Source organism: Mirounga leonina, unplaced genomic scaffold (assembly GCF_011800145.1).
Source record: "Mirounga leonina isolate KUSES-001 unplaced genomic scaffold, KU_Mleo_1.0 Mir_205, whole genome shotgun sequence".
Classification (NCBI taxonomy): domain Eukaryota; kingdom Metazoa; phylum Chordata; class Mammalia; order Carnivora; family Phocidae; genus Mirounga; species Mirounga leonina.
Window position 1 is genome coordinate 2,255,769 of NW_023270515.1, and position 14,803 is coordinate 2,270,571.

Here is a 14,803-nt window from a genome sequence, read left to right on the forward strand (position 1 = left end):
TTACAGGCTGTGCTTCATTCTCTTAACATTATTTCATATACCAAATTCCATATTCCTGTACAGACCTTGCAAGTGAATAGTGGATGCACATTTTCCCTAATATGATTTTCTAAACTATTTTCTTGATCTTAGTTATTTAAATTGTTTCTGTTTTAATTGCTACAAATAAAATATCTACAAACCAGTTCACACATATTTGGCTTTTTAATTCACTGACTGAGTGCCCACGTTGCACTCAGTAACAAATAGTCACAGAGTGTCATCTACGTGAACAAAGGAAACAACTTCTAGAATCCAAAACTTAACCAGATGTTAAAATGCCACAAAGACCTACTTCTCAGATGTTAGCGCTTATATATGACTTCCTAAAAACAGATGCTTGTCACATATTCACGAGAGAGAAAAGAAGCCCTCAATACTTGGAATTAATCTCATTGGGCAGAGAGGCGAATACTAGTTAGGGAGCACCTATCATGTCCCAGGCCATGTTACGATACTCAAGCTGTTATTCTAGTCTTGTGAGTAGAAGAAGGCAGAAGAAGATGGGGAGATTCAGAGGGTTGTCACTTGACCAAGGATTCAGGGTTAGGAGGTCACAGACGCAGGATTCGGTCTTTCTGATGAAGATCTAATCTCATTATACAGCTGCCTTTACTCTATAAAGCCAATGCCCAGGAAAGCTGTGTTTATGCGATTCAGCATCCCCCAGATAGCTCCCCTGAACATCCCCCCACTTCCTCTTCCATCTCTCTCCTGGGCAGTGCCCACCAGCTTGCCCACCAGGGGGGCCAGTGCCAACTATCTCTGAGAGGGCAAACAGAGGGGATGCCATGTGTCAAAAGATGGTGAAGAAAAATCCACTTTATAAAAATGATAGATTTACTCCAAAAGACAGGCAGGGGTGTTCATCAAGTTGTAACTGTTTGATGGCTTTCTCTGCCAACCATAACTAAAGACTTTAGCAATGCTCCGTAAATCAGAATATGAAAATTATTGCTAACTAAGAAATTGGCTCAGATCGGAAGCACAGTTAATAGTTAAACATTACAGCTTTCAACTCAAATAAAAATGCTGATGGTGGCACCGTGATTTTACATTTGAGCTTTCTAGGAAACTGACATCACCCCAAACACATTGTTAGGAGTGAGGTAACTGTCACTCTTCGAGGCTAATTAATTCCACCCAGATCCTTTTTTGTTCCCCCCCACACACATGACTCTTCTGTCAACTGGATTTGGGTAATTCGAACTAAATAAAATTTAGTCATATTTGAATTCATTCTCTCGTCTCATAAAAGTAGCCTTGCTAAGAAGAGCAAGTCTTTGAAAATGTGAATGTAAGAAATATTTCATATATAAATGTGAAATTATTTAAATGACTGTGAGAAAAATGCAAAATAAATGTTTAATCCTAGTAGTTAAGAAGATAAGTGACCCACAGGGGATTACTGTCACTTCTCCTTACATTTTTTAAAGGTATTTCCCATTAGTCTTCCTACTTCACACCACTGGGTTTAATAATGTAACATAAACTCATTCTCTAAGATACACATCATATGGCCACAGGCAAGAGAAAACCCAAACTACATTCCAGCAGCTTCTGTTTCTTCCATCTAAGGGGCCATCCATCTGCTTAAATAATAATACTTCATTTTATGGCATGCTGCATGCACTTTAAATACAGCAACATTTGCTCCCTCCAGTAAGGGCATGGGCAATCTCGCTGTGAATTATGTGTGTGTGAAATTTCCCTGAAACTAACTGCAGTTTAATAACAGAAAGCTAAACAAAACATTTGGCATAATCTTGCCACACAACTTGGCATATAAAATCCTGGGGTATGGACACTAAGGATACTGAAGGAAGGGGCTTCAGAGGATTGCTCTTTCATCGGCAGATTTCTCCACGTTTTATATCATTATAACAGATGGTATAAGCAGGGCTCCTGTGACAACATAAAGAAGAATGTTACACTAAAAAGAAGAATAAGTCTATATTGCTTTCTTTAAATTCTAGATCTGGCCAGGTGAAGAGACATGAAAGAAATGTTAGAGAAAGCAATGACACGATCGTTCCTTCATGTGAGAGTATTTATGGAGTACCTGCCCTACACCAGGCTTTAGGCAAGGGCCCAGGAATGAAAATTCACATGAGTCAGAATACTGATCTCAAGGAATTTTTGGTCTAGAGGGTGTCACGGTCAGTAAAGAGATCGACGACCCACGCTGAGGGTCATCACAGAATTATTCACTAAATGCTACAGGAGAAGAAGAGAAACTACCCCAGCCTGAGGAAGATGAGGGGAACTCTCCAGAAGAGAAGAGGAAAGTAGATTCTAGGCAGAGGGCATAAAAATATTAGGACGCTTAGTCATCACAGACAGGAGACAGGCAAGAAGATACCGGATAACAGGAACTTCACGGCTGAACTAAGAGTGATGCACAATTTGGGAGTGGGCGCTTGAGGTTCTGTATACTCACTTATTCTTTTCACACTTGCTCATCACCTACTGATGACCTGGCACTGTGCCCAGGGCTGGGGACACACGAACAGCCAAGACTTGGAGAGTGATCTCAGGAAGCTTCCATTTCAGATGCTTATTATAAAGTCTAGATCATAAGTGGTATCAGATCTCATGCTGAAAAGCATGAGCTTAATTCTGCAGGCAACAGGAAGTCCCGTCCATAGGTATATACCCAAGAGAAATGAATATACAAATCCATTAAAAAACTTGTACACAAGAGTTAAAACGGCATCATTTATAATAGCCAGATGTGGGAATGACTGCAGTGTCCAACTGCAGAACGGATCAACAAAATCTGGTGTGTCCCTCCAGTGGAACTGTATTCAGCAGCAATGAGAAACAAAATACTGATGCATAATATAGACATGGATGACCCTTGATAACGTCATGACAAGTGAAAAAAGCGAATCACAAAAGGCCACACACTCTACGATTATGTAAGTTCACATGAAATGTCCAGAAGAGACAACTCTGTAGGGACAGAAAGGAGTGGTTTCCTTAGAGCTGTGGGTGAGGGTGAGGGGCTGATAAGGTGGTAGCTAAGGGATGCAGAGTTTCTTTGTGAGGTGATTAAAATGGTCTAAACTGGACTGTGGTGAAGGTTGTACAGACCTGTAAATTTACTAAAAACCACTGAATTGTACAAATGGGTGCATTTTATTGTATGCAAATGATATCTCGATAAAACTGTTTTTAAAAAAATAGAGAATCAGTGAAAGCTTTGATGCAGAACAAATTGACGCTTTCCCAAATTGTAGTTTTAGAAAGTAAACACTGGATTTACAAGGAGTGGAGACTAGAGGCAGGAAGTCCGATTAGGCTGCTGTGGGCGTGGCCTCAGTGACCTGCCTGGTCAGTGGTGGAGTGAAGGGAAGAGAAAGCCTAACTATATGAACATGTCTTATGTGATCCTGCCAGAATGTGTGGGCATTCATTGGAAGGAATGAGACTGAGGAAGAGGAAAAAAAGTCATTATGGTCAAATTCAATAGTTTGCATGCCTGGCTGCATCATTGTGCCGTGAGTGAAAATAGAGAATATCCAAGGCAGAGCTGGTTGGGCAGAGAAAACAACAATGTCAGATTCACTGAAGTTAAGGGGGCACTGCTTTGGGCCACCCACTAGTGAGGTGGGAAGAGGGGTCTAAGACCCCAGAGAGAGATGCCACAGTCAGGGAAACTGAAGCCCACCACTGGGTGAAATGTACCAAAGAGAGTGTAAAGAACAAGAAGACACAAAAACCAGAGATGGGGTGGGTGGGGGACTGGGTGAAATAGGTGAAGGGGATTAAGAGTCCATCTATCTTGATGAGCCCTGAGTAACATACGGAAGTGTTGAATCACTATATTGTACACATGAAAATAATATAACACTGTACATTAACTACACTGGAATTAAAATTTGAAAAATAAAAGTTAAAAAAAAAAAGACAGAGATATGGGGTGCCTGGGTGGTTCAGTTAAGTGTCTGCCTTCCACTCAGGTCATGATCCCAGAATCCTGGGATCGAGCCCCACACTGGGTTCCCTGCTAAGCGGGGAATCTGCTTCTCCCTTTTCCTCTGCCCTTCCCCCCGCTTGTGCTTGCTCTCTCTCTCTGTCTCTCTCAAATAAATAAATAAAAATCTTTAAAAAAAAAAAAACAGAGATGGATCCTCAGGAATACTTAATATATAAAAGGTGAGCAAAGTTTATCTGACCAAGGACTGGCACCCCAATCCATAATGGAATCCTACAATAGAATCAATAAGAAAATCAATAAGAAAAAGAGAATCTGATTTAAAAAAAATGTACAAAAACCATTATACAAGTAGCCAATATGCACATGAAAAAATACTGAATGTAACTAGTCATCAGAAAAGTCAAATTAAAAGCATGAGGAGGGGTGCCTGGGTGGCTCAGTTAAGCATCTGCCTTTGACTCAGGTCATGATCCCAGGGTCCTGGGATCGAGCCCTGTGTTGGGCTCCCTGCTCAGTGGAGAATCTGTTTCTCCCTCTCCCTCTGCTTCTCCACCCCTCCAGCTTGTGCTTGCTCTCTCGCTCTCTCTCTCTCAAATAAAATCTTAAAAAAAACAGAAGGAGTTACCACTGGTGTGTCCATCCAGCGTAACTGTATTCAGCAGCAATGAGAAACAAAATACTGATGCATAATATAGACACAGATGACCCTTGATAACATCACGACAAGTGAAAAAAGCCACTGAATGATTAAAGTGGAAAAGACAGAATATACTGAGTGTCTCAAGGATATGGAACAAAAGGAACCTCATTCACTGCAGGTGGGAGTATAAACTGATAAAATCAGTGTGGAAAACTGTTCACCAGTATCTACTAAAGTGGAACATATGCGTATTTAATGACTCAACAATTCACCTGCTAGGTATTTATCCAACAGAAATGTATGCATACACTCACCAAAAACCACACACTGGAATATTCATAGCAGTCCTGTTTGTAAAAGTCCCCAACTGGAAATTACTCAAATATCCATCAGTAGTAAATAGTATGATATATTTGTACACTGCATCACTATATAACAGTAGGAATGAATAATCTATATTACAAAAAATATATAAATCTTACAACCACAATGTTGAAGCAAACAAATAGACACAACAAGAGTAAATAATGTATTATTCCATTTATGCCAGGCATAAAAATAGAAAACACTAATTGATGATGTTGAGAATCACAGGTTGGGGGGCACAGAGAATGAAAAGTCATAGGGGCATCCAGGCTGCTAGCTGTGTTCATTTTCTTGATCTGGGTGCTGCATACAACGAAGTGCTAAGCTAATGAAAATTTCACTTTTATGTACATATTCTATACTTCAATTAAAAAGTTAAATATTTTAAAGAAATGGAAAAATAAAAATCCATCATGAAGACTGAGAGGAAATTATGAAATCAGAAGCCCAAATCCAAGAGAGAATGATGCCTTAGAAAGAAAAGGATAGCATTTGGGGAAGTCAACCAGTGGTTTTCAACAGTGTCAACTGCTTCAGAGAGATCAGAAAACATGAGAACCAAAACAGACCATTCGATCTGCAAATTGGGTATATTCATTTCGAATGGAAATGCCATTTAGGACTAAGATACTTTTATTGATTTTATAAGAATATGTGAGTGGATGTGCTTAGTAAAATGTACTGCTTCTGTAAAGGCCTTCCAAAATGAAAAGGGATATAACTTCGCCTTTGGTAAATATTATCTAGAAAGCAAAATCTTTCACTGATTCAGAGACTCCAAAATGTTTTTATGTTTGAATAAATGCTTTGAAATTTAGTGTCATTTTGATCAGATGATCTGAAAGCAGATAAATGAATGGTCTCATAATGACTTGGAAAGCATTCCAAACTTCTATAAAATAATTCTACAGCAGGCTATAAAAACATGCCCATATGTTATGCATTTAACTCTAATATATTTCAATTATTCTATCTATTCCCCAGCACTGAAGCAATGGTGCAACTACTCTTATGAATAAGAACTGGATAAAACTTCACAGTGGCATAAAACTTTGAAATATGAAATTCTGTTTCTGGCCATGATAAAACAAAACAAACAAAAAGCCAGGAACTGGATTTATCCTTCCACAAGTAAACATGTCAGGTAATACAGAACAGTAAGCCATGAAAAGAAGGGGACAAATGGACTGGGCCCTGTAAGTGCCCAGCCTACTGTCCAGAGAGAGTTCCCAAATCCTTTCAAAAGGAGGAAACCTCAGTAGAACTTGGTGGAATTTCTGAGCTGAGAAAACCAAATGTGAGGTGTGGGGAAGCCAAGATTGCTAGATGTACAAAGCAGAGAGAAGGAAGTTGCACAGACTTCCTCCAGGGAGCTCCGGAGACCCAAAGAAGAATCTCTTCCATGAGTCTTTAGCTGTGTATGGATATTTGCATGTATATGAGGAAACTGCTGGATAAGAAACACCAGAAAGGAGCAGGTGGAAAATCCCTGAAACTCCCATGGAGAAGAGACTGGTTCATACTCTGGCCGGCCACAGTGGAAAGAACTAATGCTTAGGTATTAGCTAGAGTACTCTGAAGTGTATCAGTACAACACTGAGGGCCAAATGGACCATTACAAAGCCTAAAAGTGATCCCAGAATGGATCTCAGAAGGAATGGAATTGATTCCAAGTAACTTAACTGCCCAGAAAAACACATTTTAATACTAGTTAATGGAAAAGAACAAAATCTAATAATCAATAATGTAATATTTGCAATGTCTGGTATTCAATAAAAAAATGGACACAAGCAGGAAAATATGATCTATCATCAGGAACAAATTCATTCATAGAAACAGAATGAGAGATGATAGAATTCACAGGCATGGACCCTAAGTAGCTATTATAAATAATATCCCAATATCTTCAAGATAGCAGAGAAAAGCAAAGCCATATTGACAAAAGAAATGGAGACCATACAAATAGCCAAGATGGAAAGTCTTGAGATTAAAAATTCAATATATGAAATGAAAACATGAAAATGAAATTAACAGCAGATTAGATGTTGCAGAAGAAAACATCAGTGAACCAGAAGATGGAGCAGGAGAAACTACACAAATTAAAAAACAAAAAAAAAAGGTCTGAAGACAATAAACAAAAAATTAGTGAGGCGCCTGGGTGGCTCAGTCGGTTAAGCGTCTGACTTGTGACTTCGGCTCAGGTTCTAATCTCAGGGTTGTGAGATCCAGCCCCACGTCAGGTTCCATGCTCAGCTGGGAGGCTCCTTGAGATTCTCTCTCCTTTGCCGCTCCCCCCACTCATTCACGTGTGTGCACGTGTGCTCTTTCTCTCTCAAATAAATAAATCTTAAAAAATATTAGTGAGATGGGGGGCTATCTCACATGACCTAATATATGTATAATTGGAGTTCCAGGAGGAGAAAGTGAGACAGAAAATTTTTAACATCCAAAATTTTCAATATTTAATGAGTACTGGAACTCCAAATATCCCATAAATTCAATAAACACTGAACAGAAGAAACATGAAAAAAAATCCCACCATGATATATCATATTTACATTTCTGAAGGCCGATGATAAAGAGAAAAATCTTAAAGGCAGCCAGATTTGTAAGTAAAATACACACTACAGACAGAGAAATAAAGATAAGAATGATGGCTGACTTCTCAGAAACAATGCAAACCGGAAGACAGTGGAGAAAAAAATAAGCATTATTTAAAAAGAATAAAGAAAAAAACTCCTGCCATCTAAAATTCTATACACAGCCAAAAAATACTTTCATAATGAAGGTGAAATAATAATGGCTTTTCACAGATCCATAAGTTAAGAGAACTCAGTGACAGTAGACAAGCAATATAAGAAATGTTAAAGGAAGTCTTCGGGGCAGAAAGAAAATACCAGATAGATATCCATGACCTCACAAAAGAAATGAAGAGTGCCAAAAGATGGTATGTATATAAGTAAATATAAAAAATGTATTTCCTCATTTAAAAATATCATCAAAAGACAATTTACTGTTAATAGCAAAAATGGGAGGAGGGAAACAACAATCTACTGCTATAAATTTCGTCTACTATACATTAAGTGCTATAATATAATTTGAAAGTAGGCCATGTTAATTTAAGGATGTCTATTATAAACCCTAAAGCAATCACTTAAAAAAAAAAAAAGGTAAATCAAACAAAACTTAGGTATTAACCCATTAGGTAGATAAAATTGATCATTAAAAAAATACTCCACTGGGCGCCTGGGTGGCTCAGTTGGTTAAGCGACTGCCTTCGGCTCGGGTCATGATCCTGGAGTCCCGGGATCGAGTCCCACATCGGGCTCCCTGCTCGGCAGGGAGTCTGCTTCTCCCTCTGACCCTCCTCCCTCTCATGCTCTCTGTCTCTCATTCTCTCTCTCTCAAATAAATAAATAAAATCTTTAAAAAAAAAAAAAAAAAAAACTCCACTAATCCAAAAGGAGACAAGAAAAGAAAAAAACAACAGAAAATAGGCGAAATAAATAGGAAGCAAGTATAAAGATGGTAGATTTAAATCTAAACAACTGATGTTCACATCACATATAAATGGCTGAACATGACAATTAAAAGGCAGAAATTGTCAGATTAGGTGAAAAATCAAAACCTAACCATAGTTATCTAGGAGAAATTCATTTTAAAATATAAAAAACAGGTAAATTAAAAGTAAAAGGATAAAAAAATCCCAAGCTAACAGTACTCAAACAAAACAAAACAAAACAAAAAAAACTGGAACAACAGGTTTTAGCAAGGATGCAGAGAAAGTGGACCCCTCGTGCACTGTTGGTGGGAATGCAAGCTGGGGCAGCCACTCTGGAAAACAGTATAGAGGTTCCTCAGAAAGTTGAAAATATAGCTACCATTTGAACCAGCAATTGCACTACTGGGTATTTACCCCAAAGATACAAATGTAGTGATCCGAACGGGTAAGTGTACCCCAATGTTTATAGCAGCCATGTCCACAATAGCCAAACCGTGGAAAGAGCCAAGATGTCCATCGACAGATGAATGGATAAAGATGTGGCGTATATATACAATGGAATATTATGCAGCCATCAAAAGGAATGAGATCTTGCCCTTTGCAATGACGTGGATGGAACTGGAGGGTATTATGCTGAGCGAAATAAGTCAATCAGAGAAAGACATGTATCATATGATCTCACTGATATGAGGAATTCTTAATCTCAGGAAACAAACTGAGGGTTGCTGGAGTGGTGGGGGGTGGGAGGGCTGGGGTGGCTGGGTGATAGACATTGGGGAGGGTATGTGCTACGGTGAGCGTCATGAATTGTGTAAGACTGATTAATCACAGACCTGTACCTCTGAAACAAATAATACATTATATGTTTAAAAAAAAAAAAGAAGATAGTAGGAAGGGAAAAATGAAGGGGGGGAAATCGGAGGGGGACACAAACCATGAGAGACTATGGACTCTGAGAAACAAACTGGAGGTTCTAGAGGGGAGGGGGTTGGGGGGATGGGTTAGCCTGGTGATGGGTATTAAAGAGGGCACGTTCTGCATGGAGCACTGGGGATTATACACAAACAATGAATCATGGAACAATACATCCAAAACAAATGATGTAATGTATGGTGATTAACATAACATAATAAAATTAAATTTAAAAAAAAACAAGTAAATTAAAAGTAAAAGGATAAAAAAATCCCAAGCTAACACTACTCAAAAAAAAAAAAAAAAACTGGAACAACAGGTTTTGGCAAGGATGCAGAGAAAGGGGACCCCTTATGCACTGTTGGTGGGAATGCAAGCTGGTGCAGCCACTCTGGAAAACAGTACGGAGGTTCCTCAGAAAGTTAAAAATAGGGGTGCCTGGCTGGCTCAGTCAGTAGAACATGTGACTCTTGATCTTGGGGTCATGGGTTCCATGTTGGGAGTAGAGTTTACTTTAAAAAATAAAGTTTAAAAAAAGTTTAATAAAAAAGTTAACAAAAGAACTACCTTACAACCCAGCAATTGCACTACTGGGTATTTCCCCAAGGAATACAAAAATACTAATTCAAAGGGATACATGCACCCCAATGTTTATAGCAGCATTATCTGCAACAGCCAAATTATGGAAATAGCCCATGTCCATTGATAGATGAATGGATAAAGAAGAGGTGGCATATGTATATATATATATATATACACACACAATGGAATATTAGAGCCATAAAAAAGAATGAAATCTTTGCAAACACATGAATGGAGCTACAGAGTATTATGCCAAGTGAAATAAGTCAGAGAAAGACAAATACCATATGATCTCACGCACATGTGGAATTTAAGAAACAAAACAAAGGAGCAAAGAGAAAGCGGCAAACCAAGAAACAGACTCTTAACTACACAGAACAGAACTGACAGTCACTAGAAGGGAGGTGGGAGGTGATGGGTGAAATAGATGATGGGAATTAAGGAGAGCACCTGTTGTGATGAGCACCAGGTATGTATGGAAGTGTTGAATCACTATATTGTACACCTGAAACGAATATAACACTGTGTGTTAACCAACTGGAATTTAAATAAAAACTTAAAAAAAAAAAGGAGACAATACAAAATTTTGGTAGGATTTCGAGCAACTGAAACTCTCATATATTATGATGAGAATGTAAAATTATACACTTCGGAAAACAGTCTGGCAACTCCTAATAAAATTAAACATACAACAATAAAATAAAATATAAAGAAACAGGCAGATTAAAAGCAAAAGGATTTTAAAAATTCCCTGCTAACACTACCCAAAAAGATTACTAGGATGGCCATTTCCTAATGAGAAAGTGGTCAATTCATCAAAATGACATAACAATCCTAAATGTTTTGTACCTAACAAGAGAACTCCAAACTGCATGAAGGAATTCTGAAAATACAGCGAGCAAGAGCAAATTGAAAAGGAGAACAGAGAACTGGGTTTCTTTCTTTTTTAGCATGGGGATGATCTATCAGTGTTTTTGGTTGAGATGGAATCTGCCTTCTTGTATTTTGATCTTAATAAATTATGCATAAAAAAACTCAACCTGACCTCATGCTGATGGTTTACTAGAGTCCACCCACACTGGGCTCCCCAGTGTCTTGGGTCCCCAAACCTCTTCCCACCTCAGAGCCTGCAAAGATACTGGGCCCTTTGCTGGAATATTTCACCATCTTTTGCTCCATGTGCTACCACTCATTCTTTCAATCTCAGCTTACACATCAATCCCTTAGAAACGTCTTCCTGGTCTTCCACCTCCCAGACCAGACCCCTTGCCCTACCTGTCAGCCTTCTGCATAATTCATTCATAACTCTTTTCTTAGTTGTTTGGTGTGGACCCCGCATCTAACTGTAATCTACAAGAGGTACACCGCATAGAGATGACACAGCTATATTCCTGATACCTGGTGCACTGACTAGTACATAACAGAGGCTCTCAAATTCTTATTAAATGAATAAATGTTCAAAAAAATATTATGGTTTTAGGGCGCCTGGGTGGCTCAGTTGGTTAAGCGACTGCCTTCAGCTCAGGTCATGATCCTGGAGTCCTGGGATCAAGTCCCGCATCGGGCTCCCTGCTCGGCAGGGAGTCTGCTTCTCCCTCTGACCCTCCCCCCTCTCATGTGCTCTCTCTCATTCTCTCTCTCTCAAATAAATAAAATCTTTAAAAAAATATATTATGGTTTTCATACTGTATACGGCCAAAAACTATCCTTTTAAGGAACAATATTTAATCTGTATTTCATATGCATCATCTATTATAATCAAAGTTCCATTATATAGATGTCAAGGGACAGTGAGTGAGAAAAAGAATTTCTCAGATATTATAAGAAGAACACATTTATGAGATTTAGGTACCATGTGTAAAAAATGTTCTTTTCATCCAATATTTGTACTGATTTTTCAACAAGGGAAAAAAGGCTCAGTTTTGCTATGTGTTTTTACAAATCTCTGGAGGAAAAAAAATAAGAAAAATGTTAATGTTTTTGCTCAGAAAATGTCTAAGTATTATTTGCAATATCCTTCTAGAGAATTATTTCCATATGTGTACAGGGAATTCATTTTAGAGATAAAGTCTCTCTGTCCCTTTGGATGGATGAAAGTAACTCTCAGTAACACTGTACATTTTTAGAGAAGAATACAGACACTGTAATCTGCATGTAGCTTGCTATGTTCCAGCATTTACATTTTAGGCTCAAAGTTTTCCAAAGGCATGAAAGTGGCTAGTGATTTGGAAATAGCAGAAGGCACTCTGGGAATTATGACCACATGCGATAAAGCACATGAATAAACCAAAATGATGTCAATGACTCCTTAGCATTTGGCAGCATTTGGGAACAAACAAAAATAGGACAAATTAATGAAAAATGCGACACTACAGATTCACATGAGGTATTTCAAATTTAAAAAGTCATCAGAAAAAGAGAGTGGGAAATAAAGCTAATAACATAATAATGTTGACAGAATTATTTCCTGAAGATTAAAAGCCTTGGGGAGAGAGAAAACACTATAAAAACAAATGTCCAAAAACACAGCAATCTGAACCAGAAACAGACAGAACACTGAAGCAATAAAATGAGACTCTCAAAGCAAGGGGTGGAATGAAATAAACTGAAGCCAAGTGAATCACCTGTCCTATGATTAAATAACAAAATAAATTAAATCCAGAGATTGCAATGAGAACCCAACAGAAAGATGTAAAATCTAACTCCAGAAGTGAAATCTTAAGCTACAAATGTTAAGTGAAAGCAGTGAAGTATAATGATGATAAAAAAATAAAAACACAAAACACATGCTTCTTAGTTAATCTCATTGTTCAGCATCATTTTCTTTTGCTAGAACTTCACCAAGCTCAGGGGCACTCAATTTTCCATTTTGCTCTGGCCTAAGGACTTCCATAAGCTTACTTTTTAAAGTAATTTATTTTTCCAGGTAATGCGCAGATTTTCCTTTGTGTTTCAGTAATAAAATGAATGACCATCTGGATAACTGCAAAGGTAGCCTAAGTGGTAAGTAACAGCAATCTTTTCAATTAGAAGGACTCTCAGAGGAATGACTCTAGTCTAAGCTGGCCCCTTCAGTTCACTAACCTGAGTGAGAGACCTGCTCATTGGCTTCCTCTTGTGTGACTTTCTTCAACTTTCTCCAGTATGTTAAACCTTGGACAACTCATCTACCATCATTGCCAACTCATGGCTGCCACCATCTTACCCGCCCTTCCACTTTGTCCTTAGGATTATGTATAAATGCCTTTACTACCATTTGAATGGAGTTTCAGGGGAAAGATTAATGAACAATGACGGAGTCTAGATGTTCAGTTGCCTTGTCTTACCAGCAGCGCCTACTATCTCCACAGCAGTGGCAAGAAGAACCTGTGTCTGGGTTCCAGGTATGATGCAACCCTCTGCTTCCCATGGAATACTGGGGAACATTGCACAGAACTCACCTGTCTCCACCATCATCTATACTTTCATGCCAGCTGATCTAGTCTTTCACTTTTTTGCCCTTGCTTCATCAAGATATTGCTCATTTATGTGGCTTCATTTATTCATTGCTCAAACATCTGTACCATGGATGCAGCAGAGGGGACATCATCATCCTCACACACCATCTGCTTACACAGCACTGAGTATGTAGATAATGCAGTGGACACTTAAATAGAACTCAAGTCAGGCCTCCGTTGACATAGCAAGGCATTTCTTTGGACAAAGGTGCCATCTTCCTTGGGGTTCTCCATAGTTGAAACCTGCTGTCTGACATACAACAGTATGAAGGCCAAGGACCTGATCTTTCACCTCTGAACCCTGACGTGGTCCTTTATAGAAACAGTCATGGGGCTCACCTAGAAATCTACACCCAGAGTGTCGAGTAAGTAAACAAAGACATTTTTAGATAATGCAAACCCCAAAATTTTACCTCTCGTGCACCCTACTCAGAAAGCTACTGGAATGAATAAATAAGGCAGCAAACCAAGGGAGAGGAGTGTATGACATACAGAGGACAGAGAGACTCAGATGCAGGTGAGGAATTCCATGAAAGGAATTTCCAGAGTGACTGAAAGGTTCCAAGATAACAGCTGTAGAGTGGAAATAGTCCAGACAGGTGCTGAGAGAGGGCTCCCAGAGATGTTCCAAAAAAAATAAAATATAAACATTCAAAGACCCTGATGTATCTGAGTGTATTAAAAGGAGTACTTAGTCCCGTCAGAGAATTTGGGGGATGACTTAGTTACACATGCCGTGAAGACTAAGTAAACAAAAAAGTCAGTGATTATTAATCCCAGGGAAAACACAAAGCTGTAATAGAAAGGAAAAGCATTCATAATGTGCTAGGTGGCTCAGCTGTAGCTAATATTTACATGGTTATAATAATGTAAACCCTAAATATTGATTTAACCGAAAATGGTAGTATCATAATATGAAAAAAGTAGGGGAAGATAAGGAGCACAGGCATGCAGAGTCGATAAAATTAAGTAGATATCTAGCCCACAATAATGAAGCATTTCAGTGTAAACAGAGTTTGAAAATACAGGTGTGAATACTAGGAGAAAAACCTTAAAAAGAAAAAAACATAGAAAGCAAAGTCAGTAGGTGAGTGTATTTCTGAGAGTATTTCATTCCAATCACGGTAAGAAGCAGGTCTAACCAACCCTTACAGACAACAGCGCCCCCCCCCCCGTGTATGAATCACAGGGTGACCGGTGTTCACCCCACCCCACATCAGCCAGCATGGAGCCTAACGGCACCCCATGGGCTCTGGATGATGGACCACAGGATGTAGAAATCCCACTCACACAGCTTTATTTGGGAGTCTCAAACATTTAAG